General features: G+C 62.7%; 1 protein-coding gene across 8 annotated transcripts in view; it reads left to right on the forward strand.

The window, feature by feature from the left end:
* Window positions 1-25,288, forward strand: part of CTBP2 (C-terminal binding protein 2) — a 76,598-nt gene that overhangs the window by 26,959 nt on the left and 24,351 nt on the right. For 5 of the 8 annotated variants that reach the window (XM_084904552.1, XM_084904558.1, XM_084904551.1 and 2 more), the window contains exon 2: window positions 4,374-4,473. The exons of 1 other annotated variant lie outside the window; for it this stretch is intronic. The gene's annotated coding sequence lies outside the window, so the exon portion shown is untranslated. Of the gene's footprint in view, window positions 1-4,373; window positions 4,499-25,288 lie in introns of all 8 variants that reach the window. 2 more of the 8 variants (XM_084904556.1, XM_084904555.1) reach the window with 1 other exon arrangement.

Below are 25,288 nucleotides of genomic sequence, written 5' to 3' on the forward strand. Positions count from 1 at the left end.
GGACCCGCCCGGCTGGTGCTCGGTGCCCGGCTGCTGGGGGGAGGGGGAGGGGCCCTTTCGGATGTGACCTGGCAGCTGGGAGCAGAAACCAGGCAGCTGTGCCCGTTCCCAGGAAAGGACTTACGCAGCCGGCGTCTTTGCCAAGTGCGGCGGAGGTCAGGGTTCGGAGCGGGAACTCCGCCCGCCGGAGGGCTGGGCCCAGGCCGCCCTGAGTCAGCAGCGCCCAAAGCACTCGTCCTCGGGAAGGAATCCTCCTGTTTATTGGTCAACACCAGCCACACAAACCCCGAAGGGCCGAGCCTACCTGCTATTTTGTAACTGAAGTTGTTACTTTGAAGCAGTTGGAGAATCGCAGGTGGTTGTAAGGGAAGTGATACCTCTGCCTGGACTCCCCACGGTAGCAATTTGCAAAATGATAGCAACCCGACCAGGAAATTGGCAGATTGAGTCCACACCAATCAGATGCCCGTGCCATGTCTTCACTCCAGGCCTTCACTTCTGTGCGGTTGTGGGGTGGGGGGTGGGGGTTGTGGAGGTGGGGGTGGGGGTGGGGGGTTGGGGAGGGAATCCTGCAAGCACCCTGTGGTCTAGAAGCAGGAGGCCCGGCACCCAGGGGCCCCTGTTGTCGGTCTGCAGCCATGCCCATGTCAGGTGGCCGAAACGCACGGCTGTTGACAGAGCTGGCCTCCTTCCAAGACCCAGCTTGTTCAGAGAAAGTTCCAGAGTTGGCGCCCAGCCCCTAACCCAGACAACCACTGGTCTGTGTGGGGATGTCACGTAAATGGGACGCAGCGGAGCGTGGCCTTAGGGGCCTTTTCCCTCGGGCAGCCCCTGCGGAGCACTCCGTGCTTCCGTGTCGCTGACACAGAGGCCCAGCCTTGTTCTGGACTCCATGGTGACCAGAACTCGGCGACGAGAAAACCCGCTGTGGAGGCCTCCTGACTGGTGGCAGGTGGGCATCTGGCCTCCACGCGGCGTGGCCACGCTCCGCCAGCGCCCGTGGGTGCTTTGGAGGCCTCACGGTGCCGCGTTGGCTCAGTGGTGGGGGCCGGCCAGAGCCCCCTTCGCTCCCGCACTGTGGTCCGCCCGTGTGGGGCCGGGCTCTGAAGTGTGTGGAGAAGCAGAGCTTGGGAGAAAGGGTTCCTCGGTATCCGCTTTATTAGAGGAGAGAGTTATTCAGCCATTTTCTTTTCCTTTTTTAAATATATTTTATTGAATTTTTACGGAGAGGGAAGGAGAGGGATAGAGACCTAGAAACATTGATGAGAGAGAAACATCAAACAGCTGCCTCCTGCACACCCCCTACTGGGGATGTGCTCGCAACCAAGGTACATGCCCTTGACCGGAATCGAACCTGGGACCCTCAGTCTGCAGGCTGACGCTCTATCCACTGAGCCACACTGGTTAAGGCTCAACTATTTTCTTTTTATTTGGCTTCTTAGATCTTTCTTCTTTTTATGTAAATATTGACCACACCTATCCTTTCTCCCTAGGGATAGGGTGGGGTCAGGGACAGACTCTGCTCTGTCATCAGTGGGGTTTGTGGTGCTGATTGTCAGCACATAGGGTTTGTGTGGCTGCCGAGCTAACCCTGGGCCCTGATCATTGGGGTGTCGATGGGGTGCCTGGCAGCAAGGCACTTGGAGAACACCTCCGCCTCCTCCATGCCCTCGTCCGGTGGGGAAGGCACCTGGGCAGGGCCTCTTCCCAGACACCCTGGTGGTTGGTGCGACTGTGTTCTCAGCAGCCTCCTCTCCTTCCCCCGCTTCTGGAAGGTTCTGGACCATTTCACAGAGGCACGCATGTCTCGGCTGGTGGTTCTCCTGTTTAGTTACCATTTGGGACCCGGAAGACAGTTCTGAGACACGGACAGTGTGCGGCCTGTGAGGGAGCTGACACCTGTCTCACTGCGGGGCCTGCATGTGCGCGGCCCCGTGGGCAGCTGTCCCCGAGCCGGGTTGATGTTGGGGGGCCCACCCCCCGGCGAGGATCTTCTCCCCCCTCTGGTCTCTTCAGCGTTAACAGGCGGCCTCCTGGCCCGCTGGCCTTCCGCGGACACGTGGGGACACGGCGGCTTCTGGGAGCGGGTCAGCCTGCTCAGACCAGCTGCCCCGCACACCGCCAGCTGGGCAGCGGGGGTGGGAACGCAGTCGGAGCCCACGGAGTCGCTGTGGGGGGGGGGGGGGGGTGTGCTGCTCATGGAGCCGCTCTTATTCTTTCTTCCAAAACTTGGCTTGCGTCGGCCCATCAGCCGCCCCATCTTCTGATTCCCTCTGTTTACGTTCCCAGCCGTTTGCACGCTCCCTCCCCCCAGCCTGGCATCCCCTGTCCTGTTTGTTTCTCCAGCAGCCCGGCCCGGGGGATGGCACGGCTTTGCCACCCTGCCCGTCCCCATCCGCGGGGAGAGGGGCCCCGTGGACAGGCAGGGTGAGCAGGGACACAGCGGGCGGGGCTGCCTCTGGGCCGGCACAGGAAATGGGCTGGTTTGTTTTTTACCAAGTGGCGAGTACCAGGACGCCCCCTACAGTTTTCCACGCGCTGTCCTTATATTTAAGACCAGAGTTCTGCTGAAACCGGTTTGGCTTAGTGGATAGAGCGTCGGTCTGCGGACTGAAGGGTCCCGGATTCGATTCCGGTCAAGGGCATGTATCTTGGTTGCGGGCACATCCCCAGTAGGAGGTGTGCAAGAGGCAGCTGATCGATGATTCCCTCTCATCGATGTTTCTAGCTCTCTATCCCTCTCTCTTCCTCTCTGTAAGAAATCAATAAAAATATATTTTTAAAAAAAGACCAGAGTTCTTAAGTCTTGGCTGTTGGGTCTTTTTGCATTTTTAAGACGTAAAGCCAGCTGGACATAATTAATATTACAGAATTTCCATAAACATTCTCCCTACAGAGGCCGAGCATGCGCAGTGTCTTCCTGGAGGCACGCTCACTGAGGTCAGGACTGGAGGTGGGGGAGGGGGCGAGCGGGGACGTGTGGACTTGACCTCGGCTCTCGGTGCCAGGGGCTGTGTGGGGCTGCGGGAGGATTGGCTTTCGGGGTGGCTGACCCCCGGAATGAAGGCTGATTGGTTCAGAGCTGATGCACATGGTTCGGTTCTGGCTGCGCTGCAGTGAGTGGAGGGCGCCCGGGAGGATAACGTGGCCGCATCGGTGTGCGAACCTCACGTCTCGCGTGTAAATGGGTCACCGCGCCGGGTGGGGAGCACATTCCTTCTTGAACTTGAGCAGGTCTTCAGACCACTTCTGCCCCCGCTCTCCTATCCTCCGAGGAGGGCCTGGCTGCGTACGTCAGTGTGACCCGGGACTCTGGCTCTCGGAGATGGGGAGTCGGGGCCTGGGAAATCAGGTGTTCCTCTCAGGATACGTCACAGGATGGACCCCAAGACTGTTTAAAAGAGGAGAAACTATGATATCCTGCGATGTGAATGGTTTGGAAGGTAGAATGCGGTTGAGAAGGTGGTCACAGTGGTGTCAGACGTTTTTAAAATATTGATCAGTCATAGGGATCCTGGTCAGTTGTAAGGGGGGTTGGCAATGGCCAGCGCTGGCCACCGCCGTCATGCCCACCACCCACGCCGCCCTCTCCCGGGACTGGGAGAGGCTTCTGCACTGCAGACACCAGCTGCGTGGCACGCCACTGGTGAAACTCAGCGTCCTGTGGGCAGGCCACAGAAGAGACGTGGCCGCCGCTGCGCAGGTGTCTGCCTTTCCCGTCTGCCACGGCGTGTCCCTTCCCCTCTGGCCCCCGCCGCTCCGGGGACAGGAAGTGGCTCAGAGTGTGCGGAAGGACCGTGTGTTTGCTCTTCATTCCGTGTGTCGGGAAATAAATGTGAGTTCTCTTTAATGCATCGCCTCTTTTCATATTGCATTTGCCAAGAAAGTGCAATTTTATTGGACATTGGGATTGAATTCTTAACTAAGTAATCAATTCCAGCAGTAAGTTAAAACGCCTTCTATTAATGGACAACTGCAGCCGTTAATCAGAGTGCCGTGGATTAACAGTTGTCAGCGTTTATGCTAATGGCCTGGCCTGTGCGATGCCGGGTGAACCCCAATCCCTCCTCGGGGGGGCGCGCCTCCTCGGGGCATTGATTGGCGGCCTCTGCCGGCCGCGGGAGCCGGGGAGCACTCCCGGCTGTGCTCACGGGCTCCGTGTCCGCGGAGATGGAAAGGCCCATTTGTTCTCTGCCCCTCTGCTCAGTGCGATCTGCGCCGTGACTAAAGCAAGACGGATGGTATTTTTAATGAAACCATTTAATAACCTCTGGAAGCCCGCGTCGGGCCCTGGGAAAGGCAGTTAAAGGCCGGCCGGGTGGAAACGCACAGCGGCGGCTTCGGCTCCCCTGACCCAGCTCCTCTGCTTCCAGGTTTCGTCGCCGTGAGTGCCGTGAGCCGATGACGCCGGACTCCCTGCCAGCGACGGGCAGCCCGCCGTGCGCGCCGTAGGGCCTGGACAGATTCCTCTTGGTGAGTCACCGGGCAGTGCCCGCAGGTAAAAGCTCAGCCTCCAGAACCCCTCGGAATGTTTTCAATTAGCGGACGGCTATGGATCGCGCAGCCTCTGGGAGCTTCACGGGGATGTCCAATGCAGGGCCGCATTGATTGCCGTTCAATTAATTGCATCTGGTATTTTCATTTATCAGAAGCAAAATACATGTAATTAACTGAAGCAATATAGTTCCGTGTGAAGCGATTGCTGCCGCTGCTGCCATAAAGATAAGTCACCGGAACGCAGTGCTAGGGCCGCGGGTCAGACCTCCTGACATTAATTACGAAGAGTGAAGGCGAGCTGGGGGGCGGCCTCGCCTCCTCGAGTCCCCGCACAGGGCTAGGTGCGCTCCCTTGGGCGCAAGCAGCTTGTTGGCCACGTGTCTTCCGTGGGCTCACACTTCCGTGGCCGCCTCCAGGAGGCTGGAGCACGCGCTGGCCCGAGAGGTCTTGCCCTCCAGAGGCCACAGCGGACATGACATCCCTGAGGACCCCTCACCGGAGCAGACTAACCCGAGCCGCTCCAAGCACCTCTGTACCAGAGGCGAGAGAGACTGGAAATGCGAGGAGCATTCTGGGGGCAGCGTGGGAGTGCTTGTTAGGAAGTATTTGGTCCCTCTCAACCAGAACACCCCCATTTCCTTCATGTGGGCCCTGTGAGATGCTGGAATCGCCCGGGATCTCAGAAACATTGCTGGGCAGGGTCTCTGTGGGGCTGGGTTTGGTGGTCTCAGTCCCAGTTTTGGGGTGCTGGGTTTGAAGGTGTTTTCAGGGTGATGGAAATAAATCCACGGACTCCTGTGGGCCCACGCCGTCCGAGCACTGGCTGTGCCCCGTGCCCGAGTTCTCACAGAAAGGCCCGAGGCTCACCTGCTGCTGGGGGGGATAAGGGGGTGTCCTCTCATCTGACAGCCGGCCTTGAGAGCAGTGCTCAGTGCATCTCAGTTTTCCGTGGTTGGAAAACTACTTCCTCTCAAGATGCGAATGTGGCCGTTTACCGTGCAGGATGGATGGGCTGTTAAATACCAGCCGGGGTGAGGAACAGCTTCTCATTGCCTCAGCTTAACAATTAACCACCCTGGGACCCTGTACCGAGGGTCCACCTCGGTGACTGCATAACGGCAAAGTCCGGGTCAGAATAAGTTGTAACCCGCCTCCTGATCAGGGTCTTGAGCCCCGAGCGCCCCGCCAGTGGGCTAACCTGCACCCTGACCGCCTGGCATGTACCGGGGGCGTTCTCTCGGGTCCCAGGAAAGTACGTGCAAACCCTTGGACCTCTCTGTGACCGTCACTCTGGCCAGGAGGGTGTGCCCGCTTTGGGTTACGGGGCACAGCGCTCTGCGGGACCCCCCTCCTGCAGCCGTTAGGTCCGTGGGTTCACACTGTCGTGTCTGTCTCGTGCTGTTTTGTTATTGAGCATTAATATTTGCAGCGGCTCCCAGTCACCTTGTCATTTTGACAGAAGCGTCGGGGAGAAATGGTGCTGTTGGTTAAATGTCTGCAGACGAGCGGGGCTGGAGGCGGCGCGGGCTTTGTGCTGGGAGGCGGTGGGCAGTGCGGCTGCGGTTTGGCAGGGACACCCCGAGCACCGGCCGCCTGCCCGGGAGACGCTCACAGATCCCATCATGCTCCTCGCAGGGCCAGGGCGCTCCCCGGCCAGCAGGCTCAGTGAGGTCTCCTCCCCGGTCATTGGGGCCTCGGCCCTGTTCCTGCCAAGACATTTCTTTCTGAAAAACAGAGAGTGTTGCCTTCCTTCAGAAGCACACCCACTGGTGGCTCTGGCTGTGAGGGGCAGTGGCCATGCTGACCTCCTGTGGCCTCGGGCTGCCTGGGCCCCGCGGCCTGCTCTGTCCTCAGCCACGGGCACCATGCCCATGTGAACACACGGCCAGAGGCAGAGTGAGGCCTGTCACCTGCAGGGGACGGTCTGGCGCTTCAGCCAGGTCCTGCAGCGGTGTGGCTCTGTGCGGAGGGCCCCGGCTGGAGGACAGCGCTCTGCTTCTTGGAGCTGCAGGTGCAAGTTCAGGTGGGAGCCGTTCCCTGGGAGGAGCTGACGCAGCCCTCCTTCCTCCTGCGAGGACCAGAGAGCCAGTCCCCGTCCTGTCCCTTGTTCTGTTCACAGAGTGTCCCATCCCGGCACCCAGGGCCGCGCCCCCACAGACTCCTCCTGGTGGCTGCTTTCTGCTCTGCTGGCTGTTCCCCTCCTCTGCCCTCACAGCTGCTGGTTCTGACCAGCTGATATACCAGCGGGGGGGGGGGGGGGGGGGGGGGGGGGGGGGAAGACACGGACTCAGAACCAAACAGAGGGCCTTAATGTCCACTCTGTCATCCGGGGTCTGCAGTCAGCACACCCACCTGGACTTCCTGGCCAGGGCGGGTCTCTGCTGGCCCGCACTCCTGGGGGGCCCGCTTGGGGGGAACAGTGGTCTTCTCTGCCCTGGAGGGTGGGAGGGGGTCGTGACTCAGCACCCCATCGAGGCATGATGCTGGTGGGCGGGAGGTCCACCTCTTTTCCAAGACTGTTGCGTGCTGGCTGGGACCCCATTTTCCTGGACGCTCAGGTCACTGTGCCCGGGTTAGGGGACAGCCGGCGGCAATGCCCGAGGACTGGTGGCCATTGTTCCTGAGGCTCGGCGCCCGCCTGCGTTAAAGGGAAGGAGAATGGGGGCCGGGAGCTGCCGGGGTCAGGGCCAGGGCCGCCCTTGTTGCAGGAAACGGTGGTTTTCTGTTCCCTGTACGTTGCAGGTGGATGATGTGGAAGTGTGAATGGGAAGGAAATCAGCTTTCTCGTGAAAAACGTTGCGTCTCCAATCAGGTGTGATTAACGAGAGAGGAAAAGGGTGTGTGTGTGTGTGTGTGTGTGTGAATCTTTTGTTTAGTATTTATGCGTTGCCACCACTGCAGTCACTGCTCCTAGCGTGCATTAGACCAGTGGCATTCCGTTAGCAGGCTCTTAGTGCTAGGTGGCTTCAGCTTACACTTCCCTCTCGGTTCTCACGAGGGACACACCACTCCCGGGTTCGAGTAGCAGCTTCCTCAGCAGCAGATGCTCCAGAGCGCAGTCTGGCTGCTGGGAGGGTTCATCCCCACTCCGCTGTCCCTGGGGGAGTGTGCCCCACGCCGGTGCCGTGGCCTCCTCCTCACCTGCCGCTGACACCCACGGACACACCTGCTTTATTCATTGAGTGACTCATCTGTTTTTGGCAAATGGGACTCCCACCGGGCCTCGCGGTGGTAAATACAGCCTCCTCGGCGAGCTGAGCGCGCTCTTCCGCGGAGCAGTTAGATAATTCCACAGACCGCCCGTTAGGGTGAGAAGGCGGTCAGGGAAGTGCTGTGTGATTCAGCGGGTTCTGTGTGAGCACGTGGGGACACGTGTGGGTGTGTGCCCGAGCAGTAATGAAGGGCACGCTCTCCTGTGCTCACCCTGAGCGGCAGGAGCGGTGGCATTTATACATATTTCATGACGCGGTTTCCTTAGCCCCGGCAGCAAACAAACCAGTTCCTCAGCAGTGCCCTGTTTAAAAGAACAGCCACAGCCGGGGGGCCGCAGAAGCCGTCCGGTCCACTCTGTGGCAGAGAGGACAGTAGGAGATAAGCGTGTGGGGGTGACCAGGGCCTGGTTACGGTGTTAATTCCCGGGTCTTCACAAACACGTCCTAAGACGCGCTCCCACCGGCACCCATCGCGCTCTCAGGCCCCGGGTCAGACTCCCTGATCTTCCTCCGGGTCTGTTGGGAGTGGGCCTTGATTCGTTGGACGGTATTTAACGTCGGAGATTTGCAGAAAACGTGGCAGATATCCGGTTCCCGGGCCCGGTAACTCAACACCTTCTCCTCGCCGCCCTCCCTCCGCCCAGCAGTACGCGGTTTGACTGACGGGACCCTTTGTTGGCCGGGCCCGGTGCCACCTGCAGCTCCTTGGGAACCGCAGCTGACCGGGCAGGGGCGGGCTGCCCTGGCCGTGGGAGGAGGCGGAGCTCCGAGCGGCCTGCCCTCTGGAGGAGCGTGGGGGAGCGTGGGGCCGGGCAGCGCAGCTGCAGGGACGGCCCCTCGGTCACGGTGACCTCGCCCGCCCCCTCTGCAGACCGCATGGATGGCTTCCACAACGCGTGGCCGCAGGGGCGACCTGCGGTGGGGACAGCTCTGTGTGAGGGCAGGTTCTATGTCCGGGGGGGGGGGGGGGGGAGTCCTAGATCAGTGGTCTGCAAACCGCGGCTCTCGAGCCACATGCATGTGTTCCAATGTCACTTCTTCAAAATAGACCTGCCCAGGCCAAAAACCAACTTCTACGCATGGGCCACGAAGTTTCAATCGCACTGTATGTGCGCGTCCGCACGTGGTATTTTGTGGAAGAGCCACACTCACGGGGCCAAAGAGCCGCATGTGGCTCGGGAGCCGTGGTTTGCCAACCACCGGTCTAGATCAATGCTCTCGGCCTCATCTGCATCTCAGTATGGGTAACGCACTGGGATTGGCTCTGCTAGGTGTCCATCCCCCTCTTGCACACTGGGGTCCTCTCGCGGGGGCGGTGCCTGCTCGTTGATAGCACGGAAGCCCGGGTGCCAGTCTCCTGGAGGTCGCAGCTTCCGGCTCCGGTGAAATTAGACCAGGTGTGGTGAATGAGCTTGGATCGGGAACAGCGCTCCATTGGCTAAACTCTCTAAGGTGGCCCCCCAGCCCCTGAGGCAGAAGCCCTGTCCGTGCCCTCGCGGGCTCCATAGTTCATGGACGGGACCCGCACGTTACGGCAGCCACGCGCTGTTCGGAATGAATGGCACCGGGGTGGTTGGCGAGCTGGACCCGGCCCGGCACCTGTCTGGAGGGCAGGCTGGCGGCATTAGCTGGGAGTGCTCTGCAGACAGAAGGCAGCCCAGCGTGCTGCACTACCTGTTGGGGAGATGCGTGTTCTGAAAGAATAAAGCATAAATCCTGAGCTTTCTCGGCCCCAGGCAGAGGCGTGCCCGTCTCCCCTGCCTGCAGGCGGGGCTGGGAGTTTGAATTCCGTGGGCCCTGGGGACCCCCTGTACCCTCCCGGCTCCCCTCCTGGGTGAGGGCTGGGCGGAGGCCCATCGCCCGGGTCCCTGGGGACGGGGGACAGATGGCCTGCGGATCAGCACGGGGCCCCCTCCCCGCTGCCCTGCGGATTTGGAGGCTGGTACTTCCTGCGTGCGTAGCTGCTGGCCCCAGGCCTCCGAGGTTAAAGCCTTCGCTCGGAGAGGACTGTGCTGGCTCCTCCGGGTTCAGTGGAGGCTCGCGGTGCTCCCTGATCACAGCGGAACGGCCTCCACGCCGGCCAGGGCTGCAGCTTCCTCCCGGAAGGCGGCCGCGTTGATCTGTGCTCGGATCCCCCACGGGGTCGATGGCAGCCCAGGAGGCTGCGGCAGCCGGAAAGCCTTCTGCCTGGTGTTCGCACAGCAGATTGCCTCGTGCTCGGCCCAGCTCGTAGCCGGGAACGCAGGGAACGCGGCGGCGGCAGTGCTCCCGCCCTCGCAGCCCCCGGCTTTGGCACCGCTCCTCGTGTTTGCGTGGGGGAGGCAGAGCCCCGGCCGTTGCCTTGGTGATGGGGCGGGGGGCTGACATAGGGCCAGGAGTGCTTGCAGCATGACCTTGGCTCCCTCTGATGGCATTGCCCTTGGGCAGAGGTGGTCCATCGCCGAGTTGTGGGGTCAGTGAGACGCTGGCATCCAGATTGCAGGAACGCTCAGGCGAAAGGTGACAGGACCCTAGACTTCCCTGTTCATAACACACAGCTCTCTCCTGGGACCTCGGACGTGGGAAGCAAAACCCCCTTTCCCATCAGCCTGCTGGTGATGTTCCTTCATCTGGAGGAAGGGTTTGGGGTTCCCTGGAGCCTTTCCCTGCAGGTTCCACTCATGTGGTGGAGGGAGGGGTGACGGGAAAGGCTGATCCCACTGCCTGCACCCCTGTTCACTGGTGTGCTTCCCTCTGTGGGAGCAGGTCCCCCCTCTGCCGATGGCGCCCAGGCTCTGCCCATGGACCCAGGCTCTGCCGATGGCGCCCAGGCTCTGCCCATGGACCCAGGCTCTGCCGATGGCGCCCAGGCTCTGCCCATGGACCCAGGCTCTGCCGATGGCGCCCAGGCTCTGCCGATGGCGCCCAGGCTCTGCCCATGGACCCAGGCTCTGCCGATGGCGCCCAGGCTCTGCCCATGGACCCAGGCTCTGCCCATGGACCCAGGCTCTGCCCATGGACCCAGGCTCTGCCGATGGCGCCCAGGCTCTGCCCATGGACCCAGGCTCTGCCGTTGTGCGGACATTCCATGGGCCGGGAGGAGGAGGGGGCGGCCCCGTCCCCGGGGGTGACCAGGTCGGCGGGGAGGCCAGGCCAGGCGGCTCTATCTGAGGGCAGCGCTGGGGAGCCTGCCAGCTCGGCCGCTTCCCATGAAGCCTGTTAGATCCAGGTCAGCGCTCTGGACTCCGCGTCCTATGGCAAATTCTGAAAATGCAGATTTGTAACAAGCAATGGGAGTGAATTCAGAGTGTCTGAACTCACACTGAATAATGGCTGGCGTTATCAGAGCCTGGGCTTCGGAGACCCTTGGGTCGCCATAATCTTTTCTCAAGATTCCACTGATGGCTGATGTAACGCCACGTTACTGTTATTAACAGTCCGGGCCGTAAAGAAACACCCGTCAGGAAAGGAGGATTCAGTGAGAACAGTAGTAATAACAGGACAACGTGGAGTGTGCAGTGTGTTCAGTGAACTCAGGAGCCACGTCTCATTTAAAACCTAGGGCTGTGCCCACCTGTGTGCCCTCGGCGTCCGCTCCTCTGTTAAACGCGGTCTCTTTAAATGCGGGTCTGAGTCTCAGGAGGGGTTCGGGGAGTGGGGAGGGGCAGCTCCACATCTCTGGAACTCTTGGTTTCGTGTTGTTCTCGCTCTTCTGCCTGTCCGCGCCTCCCCCCCCCCCCCAAAGGGAGATTCTAACCCGGAAGGAAGGACTTTCAGAGGAGCAGCTGTGTCCCTCGGTGTCTGGGCATCTCTTCCATGGTCTCCCCCAAACAGCCAAGGTGAAACACACAAGGCCCCAGTCAGGCAGAGGTTTTCTCCTTCTAACTGAGCGGATTCATGTCCCAGGAGGAGGGAGCACGTGTCCTAGACTCCGTAACGTTTGCACACGTTTAGATTCTTTAATTTTAGAATTGATTGCCTCCGTTTCGGGTTGGGGGGGGGGGGTGCAGGTGACACACCGCCCCGAGCTCAGCCTCTTTCCCACGCGCCCGAGCAGAAGGCAGGAGAGCAGCCACCTTGCGGGGCTCGAATGTGGGGAGGCGCCAGGCCTCCCTTCTCGGCAGAAGTGCCTTGTCTGATGTCGAGCTTCAGTTACCAAAGGGCTGGGTTTACAGCTTTTGACATTCTGCTCTCGGAATTAATTAGGTGGCTAATCATTATAAATACCGTTTTCTCCTGCCGTTGTCTCCATTAATAGGGCCTCTCCTGCCGCACACACTTGTCAGCTTCAGACTGAGCCTGTGTTTGGCTTTTATGATCTGTCAAGGGAAGATGGAAGTAAATCCTTTGTAATATGCTAATTGATCTGTTCGGGAATTTTTGGATATAGACAACATCTGTGCTCGGCAGGAACTCAGCTAACGGCTTCGCTCTAGGGCCGATGGGGTTTCCGGGGCTCCGTGACCTTGCCGGCACCGCCGTGTCCTCCCCACGGGGCTCGGAGTGTGGGGTTTGGGGGCCTGATTCTGGTGTGAGGGTGCCTCTGGCCAGCGTGGGCTGGGACTGAGTTGGTTCTGGGAGGGACCGGGATGGCTGGCCCGGCTGGAGTGCTGGGTTCAGAGCCTGTGGCCATGGTCCTGGCAGCCCCCGGGACCTGCCGTTCTTGTGGGTGCTGCACTTCCTGGGAGCGGGCACCTTTGCTCTCCCCCGGGCGGTGGTGTGGGCGCCGAGAGAGCTTATTTTTTCATGCCAACCTGTGAGCCCGAGGCACCGTCCTCCCGTGAAGCACGAGGGCCGGGGGCTGCGCCCGGGAGCCGCCTCCCGGGAAGAGCTTTTCCCGCCGCTGTGTCCGGCGCTTCCGGTCCCGTCAGGGCCTGAGGCCCTGCAGCGAGCCTCTGCGCTGGGCTGACGGCTCTCCCTGGCCACGGGGGCAGAGGGGAACGCGGCGTTTTTGGGGTCCAGCACTTGCCCTGCAGGGGGAGCCCTCGAGCTGAGTGCTGTGGGCGTGCTGGTCAGTCAGGCACAGCCCGCCCCGTGCCCTGTGCGTGGGGACCTGCAGGTTGGGAGCACCCTCATTTACTCCGAGTTTAGTGGCCAATGGAGGCTGGCCCACTCCCCCTGGCACTGGCAGGAGCAGAATAGCATGGTGCCTGCGCCTGGGTGGGACCCGCACACCCAGAATGCGCTGCTCCGTTATCAGCTCCCCCACCGTCAGGAGTTGGTGGGAAAAGGTTGGATGTTGAAGGCACCTGGTTGCTGTTGGCTTGAGGGATGCTCTGTCCTCTCTCACGTGGAGCCCAGCTGGGAGAGGCTTCCTGGCGAGTCTCAGCTGAGGTGCGTGGTGGGGCCCGGAGCGCCGCTCCCCCAGACCGGCCGGGTGGGCCGCACTAGGACATGCTCCTTGGGCTTCGAGGAGCCAGGCCCCCAGCTGGAGCGGGGAGGGCCACACCTGTTCCCAGGACTGGTCCAGCTGTAGGTGCCCACAGTCACACAGGCCACAAGCAGGGTCTGTAGCCCCAGTGACTGATGGGTGGCCAAGGTGGTCTCTGCAGGTGTGCACTGTCTGAACGCGGTCATTGGCTGCAGCTGCTGCACGGTCATTACTGTGGCCTCGATCCCTCTGGAGACACCTTGTAGGCCGGTCGACACCTTGGCAAAGGCAAGCATTTCAGCAGCCTGTCTCCGAGTTAGCAGCACCCGGACCAGCTCATCTCCGACTGAACTTGCACACTTGGATGCACACACACAAACCCGTGCAGACCTTCCCACGTGCACACGCACACGTGGGGTACAGTCCCTGCTGTGGCGTGTGTGACTGGGGGCACCTGCAGCTGGCCAGGGGAGGGGTTTCTCAGACCCGCATCCTCACCTGGTGCAGCCGCTCTCCTGGCTCCCCCCAAAGAGAACGGAGGTCTTAGGCTAACAGCTCCCGTCTTCACCGAGGGCTGAAATGTGAGGGGCGTGGCGTTGGGGTGAGGGGCTGTGCGGCCTTTTCGTCCTCCCAGGCTGGTGCAGGGGCAGTTGAGCTGGAGACGACGCAGTTTTATCATCGGATTTCAGAGGCCACGAGTGGACCTGGTGTACCCATTCCCTCCGCCAGGCCCTCGGCAAGCGTGGCTCTGATCACGCTGTTAGGCCACCGCTAATGCCGGGCACACTCAGTCCCCAGCCACGGGCTCCCACACCAACCACGGCATTCAAAGTTCCGGCAGAAGCTGCAGAAATTACCTGGAGGCGGGCGGCAGTGTAGGATGTGAGTGGCTGTGGTCACGTGAATTACGGAGAGGGGGCAGGTTTGTACACTGAGGCAGAACTGGTGCACCGTACCGAGCAGCGTGGAAGTGGGGGCGGCTTTTCCATTACGGCGCGCTCCGACGGCCCGGACCCCCTGATGAATAGCGTTAATTCGCTCCTGCCGTTCCAATAACTCACGGCGCGGTTTAATGACTTCTAGATAGAACGGGATTGAAATGTTAATTTCTCTGAAGAAATCGGGGCACTCTTATATATCAGGCACTGCCCCCCTATTAACCTGCCAGTTAATTTCACTAAACAAGCCTCCGAGAGATGTTTAATGCTGCGTAGCCTTCTGTATTTCTTACCTAAGTTAGAAGTAACTTTCTTTTTCTTTCTTTTTTTAACCTTATGTGTGTGAGCCATCTGAGATGAGGTTCTCGGGCAGACTCCGTCTAGGTAACTGGACCCAGCGGTGGTCTCTCTTAGCTTCGCAAACAGCCATGTGACTTAACCTGCGTTCCAGGGACAGTAACTGTTCTCCCACTGCGCTCTGGCTGTGGGTTTGGTGGGTTTTGAGCTGGGAAATGAAGACTGTGGATCCGCCGTGTTAGATTCCTGAGCCTCGGGGCTCGAATCATGCAGGAATTTTGTAATCACCCTGTTATTTTGTTTTATTTTGCATTTTTCTTTCCTGCTCTCAGAAAAAAAGATGGAGCAGGAAATACTAACTACAGTAACCAAAAGTTACTGTTTTGTGTAATTAAGGAATATTCAAATTTTATGTATTCCCAGGTTTTTTTATCATGGTAAATATGTATTACTATCTGGTTTTGCTTCACACACACACACACACACACACAGAACACAAAAACCAAGATCCGTCCTCAGGCGGCTCTGCACCTTCTGGGAAGGGGTGACCCTGCCCGTGTTGGCCTGTGCTGCCCCTGCTGTCCAGGGGGGCGGGGGCCGGGTGGGGGTGCTTGGGCCCAGCTCACCTCCATTAGACTCACATGGGCGTTCAAGACAGGGCATCGGACCAACCAGTCGGAGTCCCCTGGTCTCGGCCATGGGGTCGGGTTGCTCACTGCTCCGTGTCAGGGGCACTGGGCTGTCTGTCTGAAACCGGGGCCACGCCACCCCAGAGTCAGCCGAAGGAGCTCACCAGCACAGGCATAGCTCACGCCTGCTTCTCCTGCTCCGTAACTTTTAATTGAAACCGTTTAGTCGCCACCCCTGCTGCTCGGAATCTGGGGACGATTAGGGAGGCCCCATCTGTCCTTTGAACCGCGTTCTATTGCTTGCTCTGCTCCTCGAGAAGATGGCAGCCGAGCAGCGCTGTCTCCGCTCCCCGCTGGCTGGCTGCTATCTCACTCGAAGGAATTACGGCAACTCTTTAATTCAATTATTTCCTGCAGCGGCGCTGGGGATGGTCGGTGGGAGCCGGCGCCGCGGCTGCAGGTGAATCTGGGAGTTCACGCCGGAGTGGGTGCCTCCCCCGCCCCTCCTCCCCCCGGCTCCCGGCACAGGCCGGCTGCCATTCCAGAGCGTAGATTGGAAATGGCAGGTGCCGTGGGCTTCGCCAGCCTTGCCCCACGGGGAGGATTATCTGTCCAGTAGCATCAGGTCAGTGAGCTCCTGCCCAGCGGTGTGGGGGCGGGGAAGGGGCAGGGCCAGCACAGGCAGGCAGCTGTGACCCCCACGTGCTCAGTCCTGGCCTCGGTGTTTGACTCGGAGCTAAACAGAGTGTCAGGAGTAGGCTGTGCTGTACAGTCCTCTCACCCGTTTGCCTTCTAATGTGGAAAATCTGCCTAAAATAGGACCCACTGCACTGCTGCCCGCATACAAGGGTGGGGGGGGGGTGATCTCCGTAGAGTGGCCAGCGGGTCAGGGCGGGGGGGGGCCTCCCTTTGGTGCGGTGAGGCCTGTCCTTGAGCCTGTCCTGCCTTCCCTGGCCGCAGGGTCCCGTGGACTCCGGAGACAGCCTCGGTCTCCGCTCTCGGGTCCCGGGAGGCTCATTCCCCAAAGCGTCCGGGCGCCTGTGACACAGTCAGGGGGGCGGGGAGGGGGCGGAGGGACACCGAGGCGGGACACAGCCCGCACGCTCTGCTGGGTGCCGAGCTCGGCAGCACCGTCCCGCTCCGAGGGGGTGCTTTCCGAGTGTCCTGGCGCCGAAGCCACGCCCACTCTGGTGCCCGGTGTCACTGGAAGGAACTGGTTTGTTCCGGGGCGGCCCTGCCTGTGGGTAGACACCTGCCATCGGTGCTGTCACTGCCTCGGCTCTACTCCAGGGCACCCAGAGGCCGGCTGGAGAGCTAAACCCAGTGCACAGGCTGTCGTGTGCGTGCATGTGGACATACACACGTGTGTCCGTGTGTCTGCGAGAAGGTTAGTGAGATTCTGTCAGGGAGTGTGGCCATGATGTATTCAGTTACAATCTTTGAATTTGGAAGCAGACCCGCCTTCTGAAATAGCTGCATGCCCTTTGACCTGTAAGCTCCCCCGGGAGCTCCTGGGAAGTGTCCGGTGTGGGTGGCGGGAGGGGAAGAGCCGGTCCCTCTAACGTGGCGCCGTTACACGTGGACAGGTCGCGTGGACAGGCCGCGTGGAAGGCTGTCTCCGCGGGAACGTCCCTCAGAGCCACGTTCTGGCTGGAAAGCGTGGGGGGCGTCCTGGGCGCACGGGGGTGTCAGGGGATCATCTCAGCGGGAGGCCCGTTCGGTAACGGAGATGAGTGGCTGCTTCTCAGACGGGGAACATCGCTGTCAGCTCTGATCCCGGAGGGTGTGCTCACGGCTGGAGGCCCCTGGCTTCTGCTCCCGCCCCTTCTAGGCCCCGTGGTCACCGTCTGCTTCCTCCCTGGAAGCTGTCGCCTCCCGGCGTCCTGAGCGAGGGGAGGCGGAGGCGAGGCGGTGTAGAGGCTGCGGGTCTTGCCTTCTCCCTGGTCTCAGCCCCGGCCCTTCCCCGCGTCCATCTCTGAGGGTGGCCAAGTGAGGGCTTCCGCCATCACCTCTGCATTCTGCTGTGCTTCCCGCTGCTCACAGAAGCGCGCCCCCCCCCCCCCCCCCCCGTTCCTCCTGCATCCAGGGAGGGCCCAGGAGAGCCTGAGAGACCCTGGGTCTCACTTCATCTCACGTTACGTCCGGTCACTGTCATTGCTCATGTTGGTGGCACGTTGGTTCCGTGGGGCCAGGCGCCTCCTCAGGCTGGCTACACGATTTCCATCCTCCATCCCCCAAGTCACCCTCCTGCCCACCACTGCGTGCTTCCCCAGCGGCCCTGTGTCGGGTGGGGGGGTTGGGGTGGTGGCCATTTCTGTGGGCGGGAATCGCCGGTGGGCGCCGGGGCCACGGACTCGGAGGTCAGGCAGCAGCGCCTCCCCAGCGGTGACCTCCGGGGCGAGCTGGAGGCCCAGGTCGGCCCTCCCATCTGGCCGAGGCTAAAGTTCCTCCGCTCCATCAATAATGCATGGCCTCAGCTGCTGGGCGTGGTTTCTCCTTCCCCGCCTTTGGTGGTGTGTGGAGCCCTCGGTGGCATCGGGGCCCGGGGCCCTTCTGGAAAAGCTCCCTCGGAGATCGGGTTTCCAAGGATGCCGAGCGGGACGGCAGATGGCAGCCTTGGTGCAGGGGTGGCTTAGGGGTGGCCTCAGCCCCCGGCGGTCCTCTCTGTAGGATGGCCCTCGGGCAGTGGCCAGAGGCCGGGGCAAGGCGCACTCCGAGAATCCAGCGCCGCTGACCGTCACTGCCCTGGCCAGGCGCTGTGGCCTCCCCTCCGCGGTCAGGAGGGGCTGGTGACGGGGCTCCTGCTGACGGTGGTGGTAAGACCCCTACTAAGCCCAGGGCCGGGCGGAAGTCTGACTGCTGTTCCCTGAAGGAAAGTTAACAGCCGCTGGGCTTTCCTGCTCAGAAAGCCGGTCTCAGAGAAGTCCGCAGAGAGCGCCCTGTGGCCGCGCACTGCACTCCCTAGTGATCTGGGCGCCGGCCGCGAGCGGCGGTCAGTGCAGGACGGACGAGGGCTAGCTCAGAGCGGTCAGACATGAGGCGCGGCCTCGGGACCAGCGAGCAGCCCCGGGGTTCTCAGTCCTGCCCCGCTCGCTCAGAGCCCAGAAAGAAGCCCGCGCTTCCCCCCAGCGCCTCGGCTGCCGTGGTCTTCGTCCCGGGAAAGGCCGCTCCCAGCCTCGCTGAGGAAGTTTCCGGAAACAAACACCATGGGCACAGCCCTACTTTGGGGACCGATTCTATTCAAATTCGCAACCAGGACATGTTCTGGCCGCCTGTGCCCTGGGGAGGGGTGTCCCTGGGGAGGGGTGTCCCTGGGGAGGGGGTGTCCCTGGGGAGGGGTGTCCCTGGGGAGGGGATGTCCCTGGGGAGGGGTGTCCCTGGGGAGGGGGTGTCCCTGGGGAGGGGTGTCCCTGGGGAGGGGGTGTCCCTGGGGAGGGGGTGTCCCTGGGAGGGAGTGTCCCTGGGGAGGGGGTGTCCCTGGGAGGGAGTGTCCCTGGGGAGGGGGTGTCCCTGGGGAGGGGTATCTCTGGGGAGGGGGTGTCCCTGGGGAGGGGGTGTGCCTGGGGAGGGGATGTCCCTGGGGAGGGGTGTCCCTGGGGAGGGGATGTCCCTGGGGAGGGGTGTCCCTGGGGAGGGGGTGTCCCTGGGGAGGGGTGTCCCTGGGGAGGGGGTGTCCCTGGGGAGGGGGTGTCCCTGGGGAGGGGATGTCCCTGGGAGGGAGTGTCCCTGGGGAGGGGTATCTCTGGGGAGGGGGTGTCCCTGGGGAGGGAGTGTCCCTGGGGAGGGGGTGTCCCTGGGAGGGGGTGTCCCTCGGGAAGGGGAGGCAGGCACCGCGCAGGGCAGCGGCCCCCCGTTGTCAGAGCCCGGGCTCGGTTCAGCTTCCGGTGTGCCACGGGCTGTTGGAAAACGATCTTCCGTCATTGCTTTTTCTTCCTTATTGAAACCAGCCTCTGCTGGCTCGTCTCCGTCTGAGGAAGGGGACCCGGAGGTCTGGCGTCCATGTGATCGCTGTGCTGCCCGCCGGTCCTGTCTCCCTGGCTGATCGGAGCCCAGCGGGGCATCCCGCCCGAAAGGTTCTGCTTCGTTCCTGGGGGGCCCTGAGGGTGCAGCCAGAGCCGTTTTCTCTGTGGACTGGGGAGCAGGCGGCATCAGGGACCCCTGTGAATGGTTCAGAGCCCTTTCTTTAAGCCGAAACCCCGGCTCCTGTTCGCCAGGCGCTGGGATGGCAGGAGACTCCATAGTGGCCCCTGCGCGCTGAAGGCTGTCCGGGTGACCAGAGCGTGAACTCGGGGCTCAGATGGGAAGACGGTGGCATACGGGGGATTGGGCACCGGCCACGCCCCCATGGCTCTTTCCTGGGTGATTTCTGCCCCTCACCGGGGAGGCGGCCATTGTCCTGAAGAGCTCCTTTGTGGGGAACCCCACGTGCAGCGTGCTGCAGTGTGCCCTGGGCAGCTGGGGCAGTGTGCCCTGGGCAGGTGGGGCAGGTGGTGCAGTGTGCCCTGGGCAGCTGGGGCAGCATGGTGCAGTGTGCCCTGGGCAGCTGGGGCAGCGTGCCCTGGGCAGCTGGGGCAGCATGGGGCAGTGTGCCCTGGGCAGCTGGGGCAGTGTGCCCTGGGCAGCTGGGGCAGCGTGGGGCAGTGTGCCCTGGGCAGCTGGGGCAGTGTGCCCTGGGCAGCGTGGGGCAGTGTGCCCTGGGCAGCTGGGGCAGTGTGCCCTGGGCAGCTGGGGCAGCGTGGGGCAGTGTGCCCTGGGCAGCTGGGGCAGCGTGGGGCAGTGTGCCCTGGGCAGGTGGGGCAGTGTGCCCTGGGCAGGTGGGGCAGTGTGCCCTGGGCAGGTGGGGCAGTGTGCCCTGGGCAGGTGGGGCAGCGTGGGGCAGTGTGCCCTGGGCAGCTGGGGCAGTGTGCCCTGGGCAGGTGGGGCAGTGTGCCCTGGGCAGCGGCGCGCTTGGGTCCCTGTCTGCGCCGGCGCCAGGCCTGGGCAGGGAGCTCGGAGCCCAGGGCAGGGCGGGTCCTTCCTTCCTGTCTCCACTCTGTCCCGCTCCTCTGAGAACACAGGCCCGGAGCACGCCCTGGGCCACGGTGCCCGGTCACACAGGTGCCTCTTCCCTGCAGCCCGCCTCCGGGCCTGGCAGAGGGCCTCCAGCCCCCGGCCCGCTCTGCACTCTCAGCTTGTTCTGTTTAATGTGAATCTTGCAGGTTTTACTGCGTCTTTCTGGTCTTACTTCACTGGGGGCGGGCTCCCGCCTCGTTCCGATACGCCGTCCTCGGCATGCTGGATTAATTTCCTGCTCCGCGTTCACTCGAGCTTCCTGCACAAGTGGCTGATTTGTTAGCGGCTTTACTGCTTCCTCCGGCCGCGGGGCTCCACGGGGATGTCCCGGTTTCCCGTTCGTTCCCTGAGTCCCGGTGGGTCCCTCCTCCAGTGCCCAGGGGCTGGCAGGCTTATGGAGCCCCCGCCACCTGGGCTCTGCCAACATGGCTGCCCCGGGTCCCCCCCCCTCAGCGCAGCCCACTGAGCACCTGGATGCCAACGGGACCTGCTTCCCACACAGACGGGTGCTCAGGGCTGGCACAGTGACGGCTGCACACAGGGCTCACTCTGCAGGACGCAGTGTTGCGGGTGGTGACTCTTTCTCTGTGGTTTAACATGTACAACACACCAGAGGCCGGTGCACGGAATTCACGCACGGTGGGTGCCCTAGGCCTGGCCTGCGATCAGGGCCGGTCCGGTTCCCCGCCGCCTCCTCCCCTCGCTCCCTCGGCGCCCCACCGACACCGCTGGTTGCCCACCACGTTCCGCGCGGCCCCTGGTGGTCAGCACGCCTCATAGTGCGCATTGGACTCCCCAGGGGACAGTTTGCATGTTCGCCTTTTATTACGTAGGATTTTAGGTTCCTAGAACAAGTGAGAAGATAAGGCAGTTTCGTGTGCCCATTTTCCTTGGACGGGTACTGGCATGGTCTGAGGCGTTTGCCGTAACTGAAGGAGCTTGAACCTTCTGCCACTTAATTCCCCGAGGTTGTTTCTGTGATGTGCGATGCAGTAAAGGAAGTAGTTCCCCATCGTTGGTCCCTGTTCAGCCGTCGGGGAGGGGTGTCAGGGCAGCAGTTTGGCAAATAGCGAAACTCCCTCAGAACCTCCGCCGAAAGGGAGACCCTGACGTCTCTTCCGGATCCTCCGCCAGCGCAGGCGGCGTGTCCTCACGCGGGGCTGACTCTGGAAACCAGGATTGTGCGGTGGGGACCTGGAGCAAGTCCGTGCTGCGCGAAGCGTGTTGCTGTGGGCGTCCGTCAGGTTGGACTCACGGATTCTGACTTTGGAACTGAAAGCCCTGCGAGGCTGGGTGGCTGCTGGGCGGGGAGGGTCCGCAGAGGAGGTGGAGGTTGTGGCAGGGGCTGGAGGCATCAGGGGGACAAACGGGGACCGGGGAGCCTGGGTCCCGGCATCCGGCAGGAAAGGACAGCCCTGAGGCTGTGAGGGGAGGCGGCGCCTGCCGTGCCCCGGCCTTCCTGGCGGCACCGGTTCATTCTCGAGGCCTCTCTTCCCGATCAGGAGCTGGCGCATCGGAGATGACACGGGTCCGAGGTCCAGCTGTGTGTGCAAGGGCAGGGGGGAAGGGCCTGCTGTCTGCCAGCGGGAAATGGGGTGGCAGGGACGGCAGATACACAGGCCTGGTCGTTGTCCATGTGTCGTGGTGTGTGTGTGTGTGTGTGTGTGTGTCCGTGTGTGTGTCCGTCCGTGTGTGTGTGTGTCCGTGTGTCCGTCCGTGTGTGTGTGTGTGTGTCCGTGTGTGTGTCCGTCCGTGTGTGTGTGTGTGTCCGTGTGTCCGTCCGTGTGTGTGTGTGTGTCCGTGTGTGTGTCCGTCCGTGTGTGTGTCCGTCCGTGTGTGTCTGTCCGTGTGTGTGTCTGTCCATGTGTGTCCGTGTGTGTGTGTGTGTGTGTCCATCCGTGTGTGTGTGTGTGTGTGTGTCCGTCCGTGTGTGTGTGTGTGTGTGTGTGTGTGTGTGTGTGTGTCCTCGCTGGAAAGGCTGCGTCCTGGAGCCACCGGACGTTCCGAGTCGGAGCTCTCGGCAGGGAGCGCAGCCCTCCGCGGGGCTGTTGGCTTCGCCCTGAGCCCTGCGCCCCTCCGGCAGGTGCGGTGGGAGGCCTCGGGGCGCTCCCTGAGGTGGCCCCGAGGAGCCGCCGCTCCGGAGAGACGGGGAACCTTCCCCAGCGGAGCCGCCGCGTGTCCAGCGCATTTCACGTTCTCAGCGCCGACGAGGTCCCTGGGGGCGTTGAGATAACCATTCAAGAATATTCTTGTGAAACTAAAACCCTAAATATGCAAAACTCAGCCGAGCCGGAAGAAGGGAACAAAACCAGCTTTGAGCTGAGTAACCAAACCAGAAAGGTTTCATTCCTCTCCGCCTTCCTGTGACCTTGACCACAAACCTCGGGCTGTGTCCCCACTTCCTCGCTCCCTGCGCGGGGAGGGGCCCGCGTGGCAGAGGCCGGCTGGTACCGGCTACTCCGAGTCTCGGAAGCCAGCCTGACTGTGGCCTTGGCACTGTTCTGTCCAAGACACCCGCCCCCAACCGGGACCCCTCGGGGGCTTTTTCAGCGAGCTGACCTGTTCATGCCCGGCCCGGCTCCAGGGGGACAGTCCAGCAGGCGTGGGTCGGGGTGAGGAATGGTAACCGCCCAGCGAGCAGTGGGGCCCCATCCCAGGCCGGCGCCTCCAGCTGGGACCGACGTGCCTCCCGCCCCGGAAGCACAAACGTCTTCCCCTCGTCGCTGGGCCTCGTTGCTCTCCTTCCCGCCGCCCGCTGCACCGTACGCGCGGTCGTAAGGTCATTGCCCTGGGGAACTACCACAGGCCGCAGCGGCCCGTCGTCTGGTGCCTTTTAAAGACCGTCCCCCGGGAAGGTGGCGCTGGGCCGTTATTACAGTGGGCTCGAGGTGCCTGGGAGGGCGCTGATGACGCTGGTGCGGGGACCACCCCGTCCCCTCCGCACGCCTGTCCTCGCAGACCCTCCGGCCTCGAGAGTGAGACCCAGCGCGGAGCACCCGCCTGGAGCCTGTTCCCTCTGGGAGCTGGTCCTCTGTCCCTGTGCGGAGGCCGCAGTGACGCGGCTGTCCTTCAGCCACTGCCGGCGCCCTCCGTGGCTGATGGTCGCGGGGGCTGATTCGGTAAGAATCGGGTCTTACGTGGCCGTGGGTTTACACCGGCGGGAGCGGGGCCTAGCGGCGTGTGTGCTGAGAGCAGCGGCTCTGCCTCGTCCCGGGGCCGGCTTTGCTCTCAGAGCCCGTTCTCCTGGGGGCTGAGTCCCGGCCGCCCAGCCAGGGGGCCCTCCAGCTGAGCGGACAGAGCTGGTGTTTGCGGGGGGCCAGGAGAGGGAGCCCCTGTTCCTTCCCAGGCTGCTCCTCGTGCAGAAGCCGCCCCGGGAGCACGTGGGTGCCGGCCACCCCCCCGGGGCAGCTCCTGCCAGGAAGTGTTCTTAGAGGTGGCCGCCCAGCGGACAGAAATGCCATCTTTGCTCCGCAGTTTGCTTCGTCCGGGGACATCCCTGGGCAGTGCCATGGCCCCCGCGGGGCGGTGTGCTCAGCTTGCTGGGACACCCGGGCAGGTGTCCTGAGTGAAACTGTGAGCGTACCAGGCGGTTTGCCTCCGCAGGGCCGCGGGGAGCTGGAGCAGAGAGGGGCTGTGCGTGCCCTTGGGCACACCGGGACAGGCTGGAAGGTTCTAGAATGGGGGAAACATTTACAGGTGTGAGGCTGCATTGTCGGTCTGAAATCTCTCTCCCTGGCCCTCCTTGGTCTGTCCTCGCAGAGGGCACTCGGCCCTGCCCGGCACCGGGTGACGGCCACAGGCCGGCTCACAGCAGCTGCAGGCTGGCCGCCGGGGAGCTGTGAGAGAGGCAGGCGGCCCGGAGAGGGCGTGGGGCCTCAGCCGGGCCTGGTGAGTCACAGACTGCATTTCCATTTAAAAGCTACTCAAACCTTTCTCAGAGCAAGGGAGAGAGGGAAGCATCAGTGATGAGAGAGAATCACTGCTCAGCTGCCCCCTGCACACCACCCCCTGGGGGTTGCGCCCACAACCCGGGCCTGAGCCCTGACTGGGAATCGAACTGGCCATCAGCCAGGAAAAAAATAGTCTCGAACTCAGTTTCAAACGACGTATTCATGGCGCCTCCCTGAGGCGGGGAAGCAGGTAGTCGGCGGATGGTCTGAGGGGAGGCGGGAGCCCGAGCACCGCAGCCCGTTTTCGGCCGTGGATTCCCTGGGGGGTGGGCGGAGGGTAAAAACAGCGCGCGGTGCTGAGTGAACCGTGGGGGTGCGTGTGCGTGTGCGCCCGGCCGCGGCCGTCCGAGTGCTCCGGTCCGCGGCCCCCGCTCTCCCAGTGGTGACGGGTTCGGGCTCTCAGCAGCCACGTGCTTTGCGGGTGGTGGGTGGGCTGCGGAGTGTGCTCACAGGGCGATGGCCTCCTGGTCCATCCTGAGCCCCCCTCTCCCCAAGGGTCTCCCCAGAAGAGCAGCAAAGCCAGGCCTCACACAGACGCCCCGACACACCCTCTTCCTGGCTCCGGCTCCCAGGGACCCAGACGGGCCCCCACAGGCTCTTCCCAATACCCCCCCCCATCGCTGCGGCCCCGAGGCCCTTGCTGGCGGCTCGGGGCTGGCGGGGCGGGGCGGGGCGGCGGCCGGCGGGGCCGGGCGCTGGCTGCAGCGGGGCCTTTCCGGGACAGCGGGAGCCAGGGCGGGTCCCCAAGGCCGGTCTGGGAGTCAGGCTGAATCTCATCTGAACGGTGGTGTTTTTTGAGACCACGCATCCTGTTCCCCCGTTTCTCACTCCGCTCGTCCACAGTTTTACTTTTTAAACGAAAGCGCTCGCCTCCTGGTTTCTCTGCGGCCCACAGCCCACCAGAACTGAGGCGGCAGCGCGTCCTGCCCCGCCCGGACTCCTCTCAGTGCCCCTGGGGCAGCAGCTGCCGGCGGCTGAGGACGGGGCGGACAGCGCTCTGCGGCCATGGAAGACCCGGGCCCGGGGACGGCGTTGGTGGAGACGGCTCCCACAGCGTGGCTGGCTCGAGCCTCTGATCTGTACACACTCCGTGGTTTTGTAACACGGATGTAGTCTGTGCACGCCCTGCTGCGCGGTGTTCACACCGCCTCCTGCTGCTGCTGGTCAGTGCGGGGAGCAGGGGTCAGTGTGGGAGCAGGGGTCAGTGCGGGGAGCAGGGGTCAGTGCGGGGAGCAGGGGTCAGTGCGGGGAGCAGGGGTCAGTGCGGGGAGGAGGGGTCAGTGCGGGGAGCAGGGGTCAGTGCGGGGAGGAGGGGTCAGTGCGGGGAGCAGGGGTCAGTGCGGGGAGCAGGGGTCAGTGCGGG

The sequence above is a fragment of the Pipistrellus hanaki genome (genome assembly GCF_964339955.1).
Source record: "Pipistrellus hanaki genome assembly, chromosome: 14".
In the NCBI taxonomy this organism is placed as follows: Eukaryota; Metazoa; Chordata; class Mammalia; order Chiroptera; family Vespertilionidae; genus Pipistrellus; species Pipistrellus hanaki.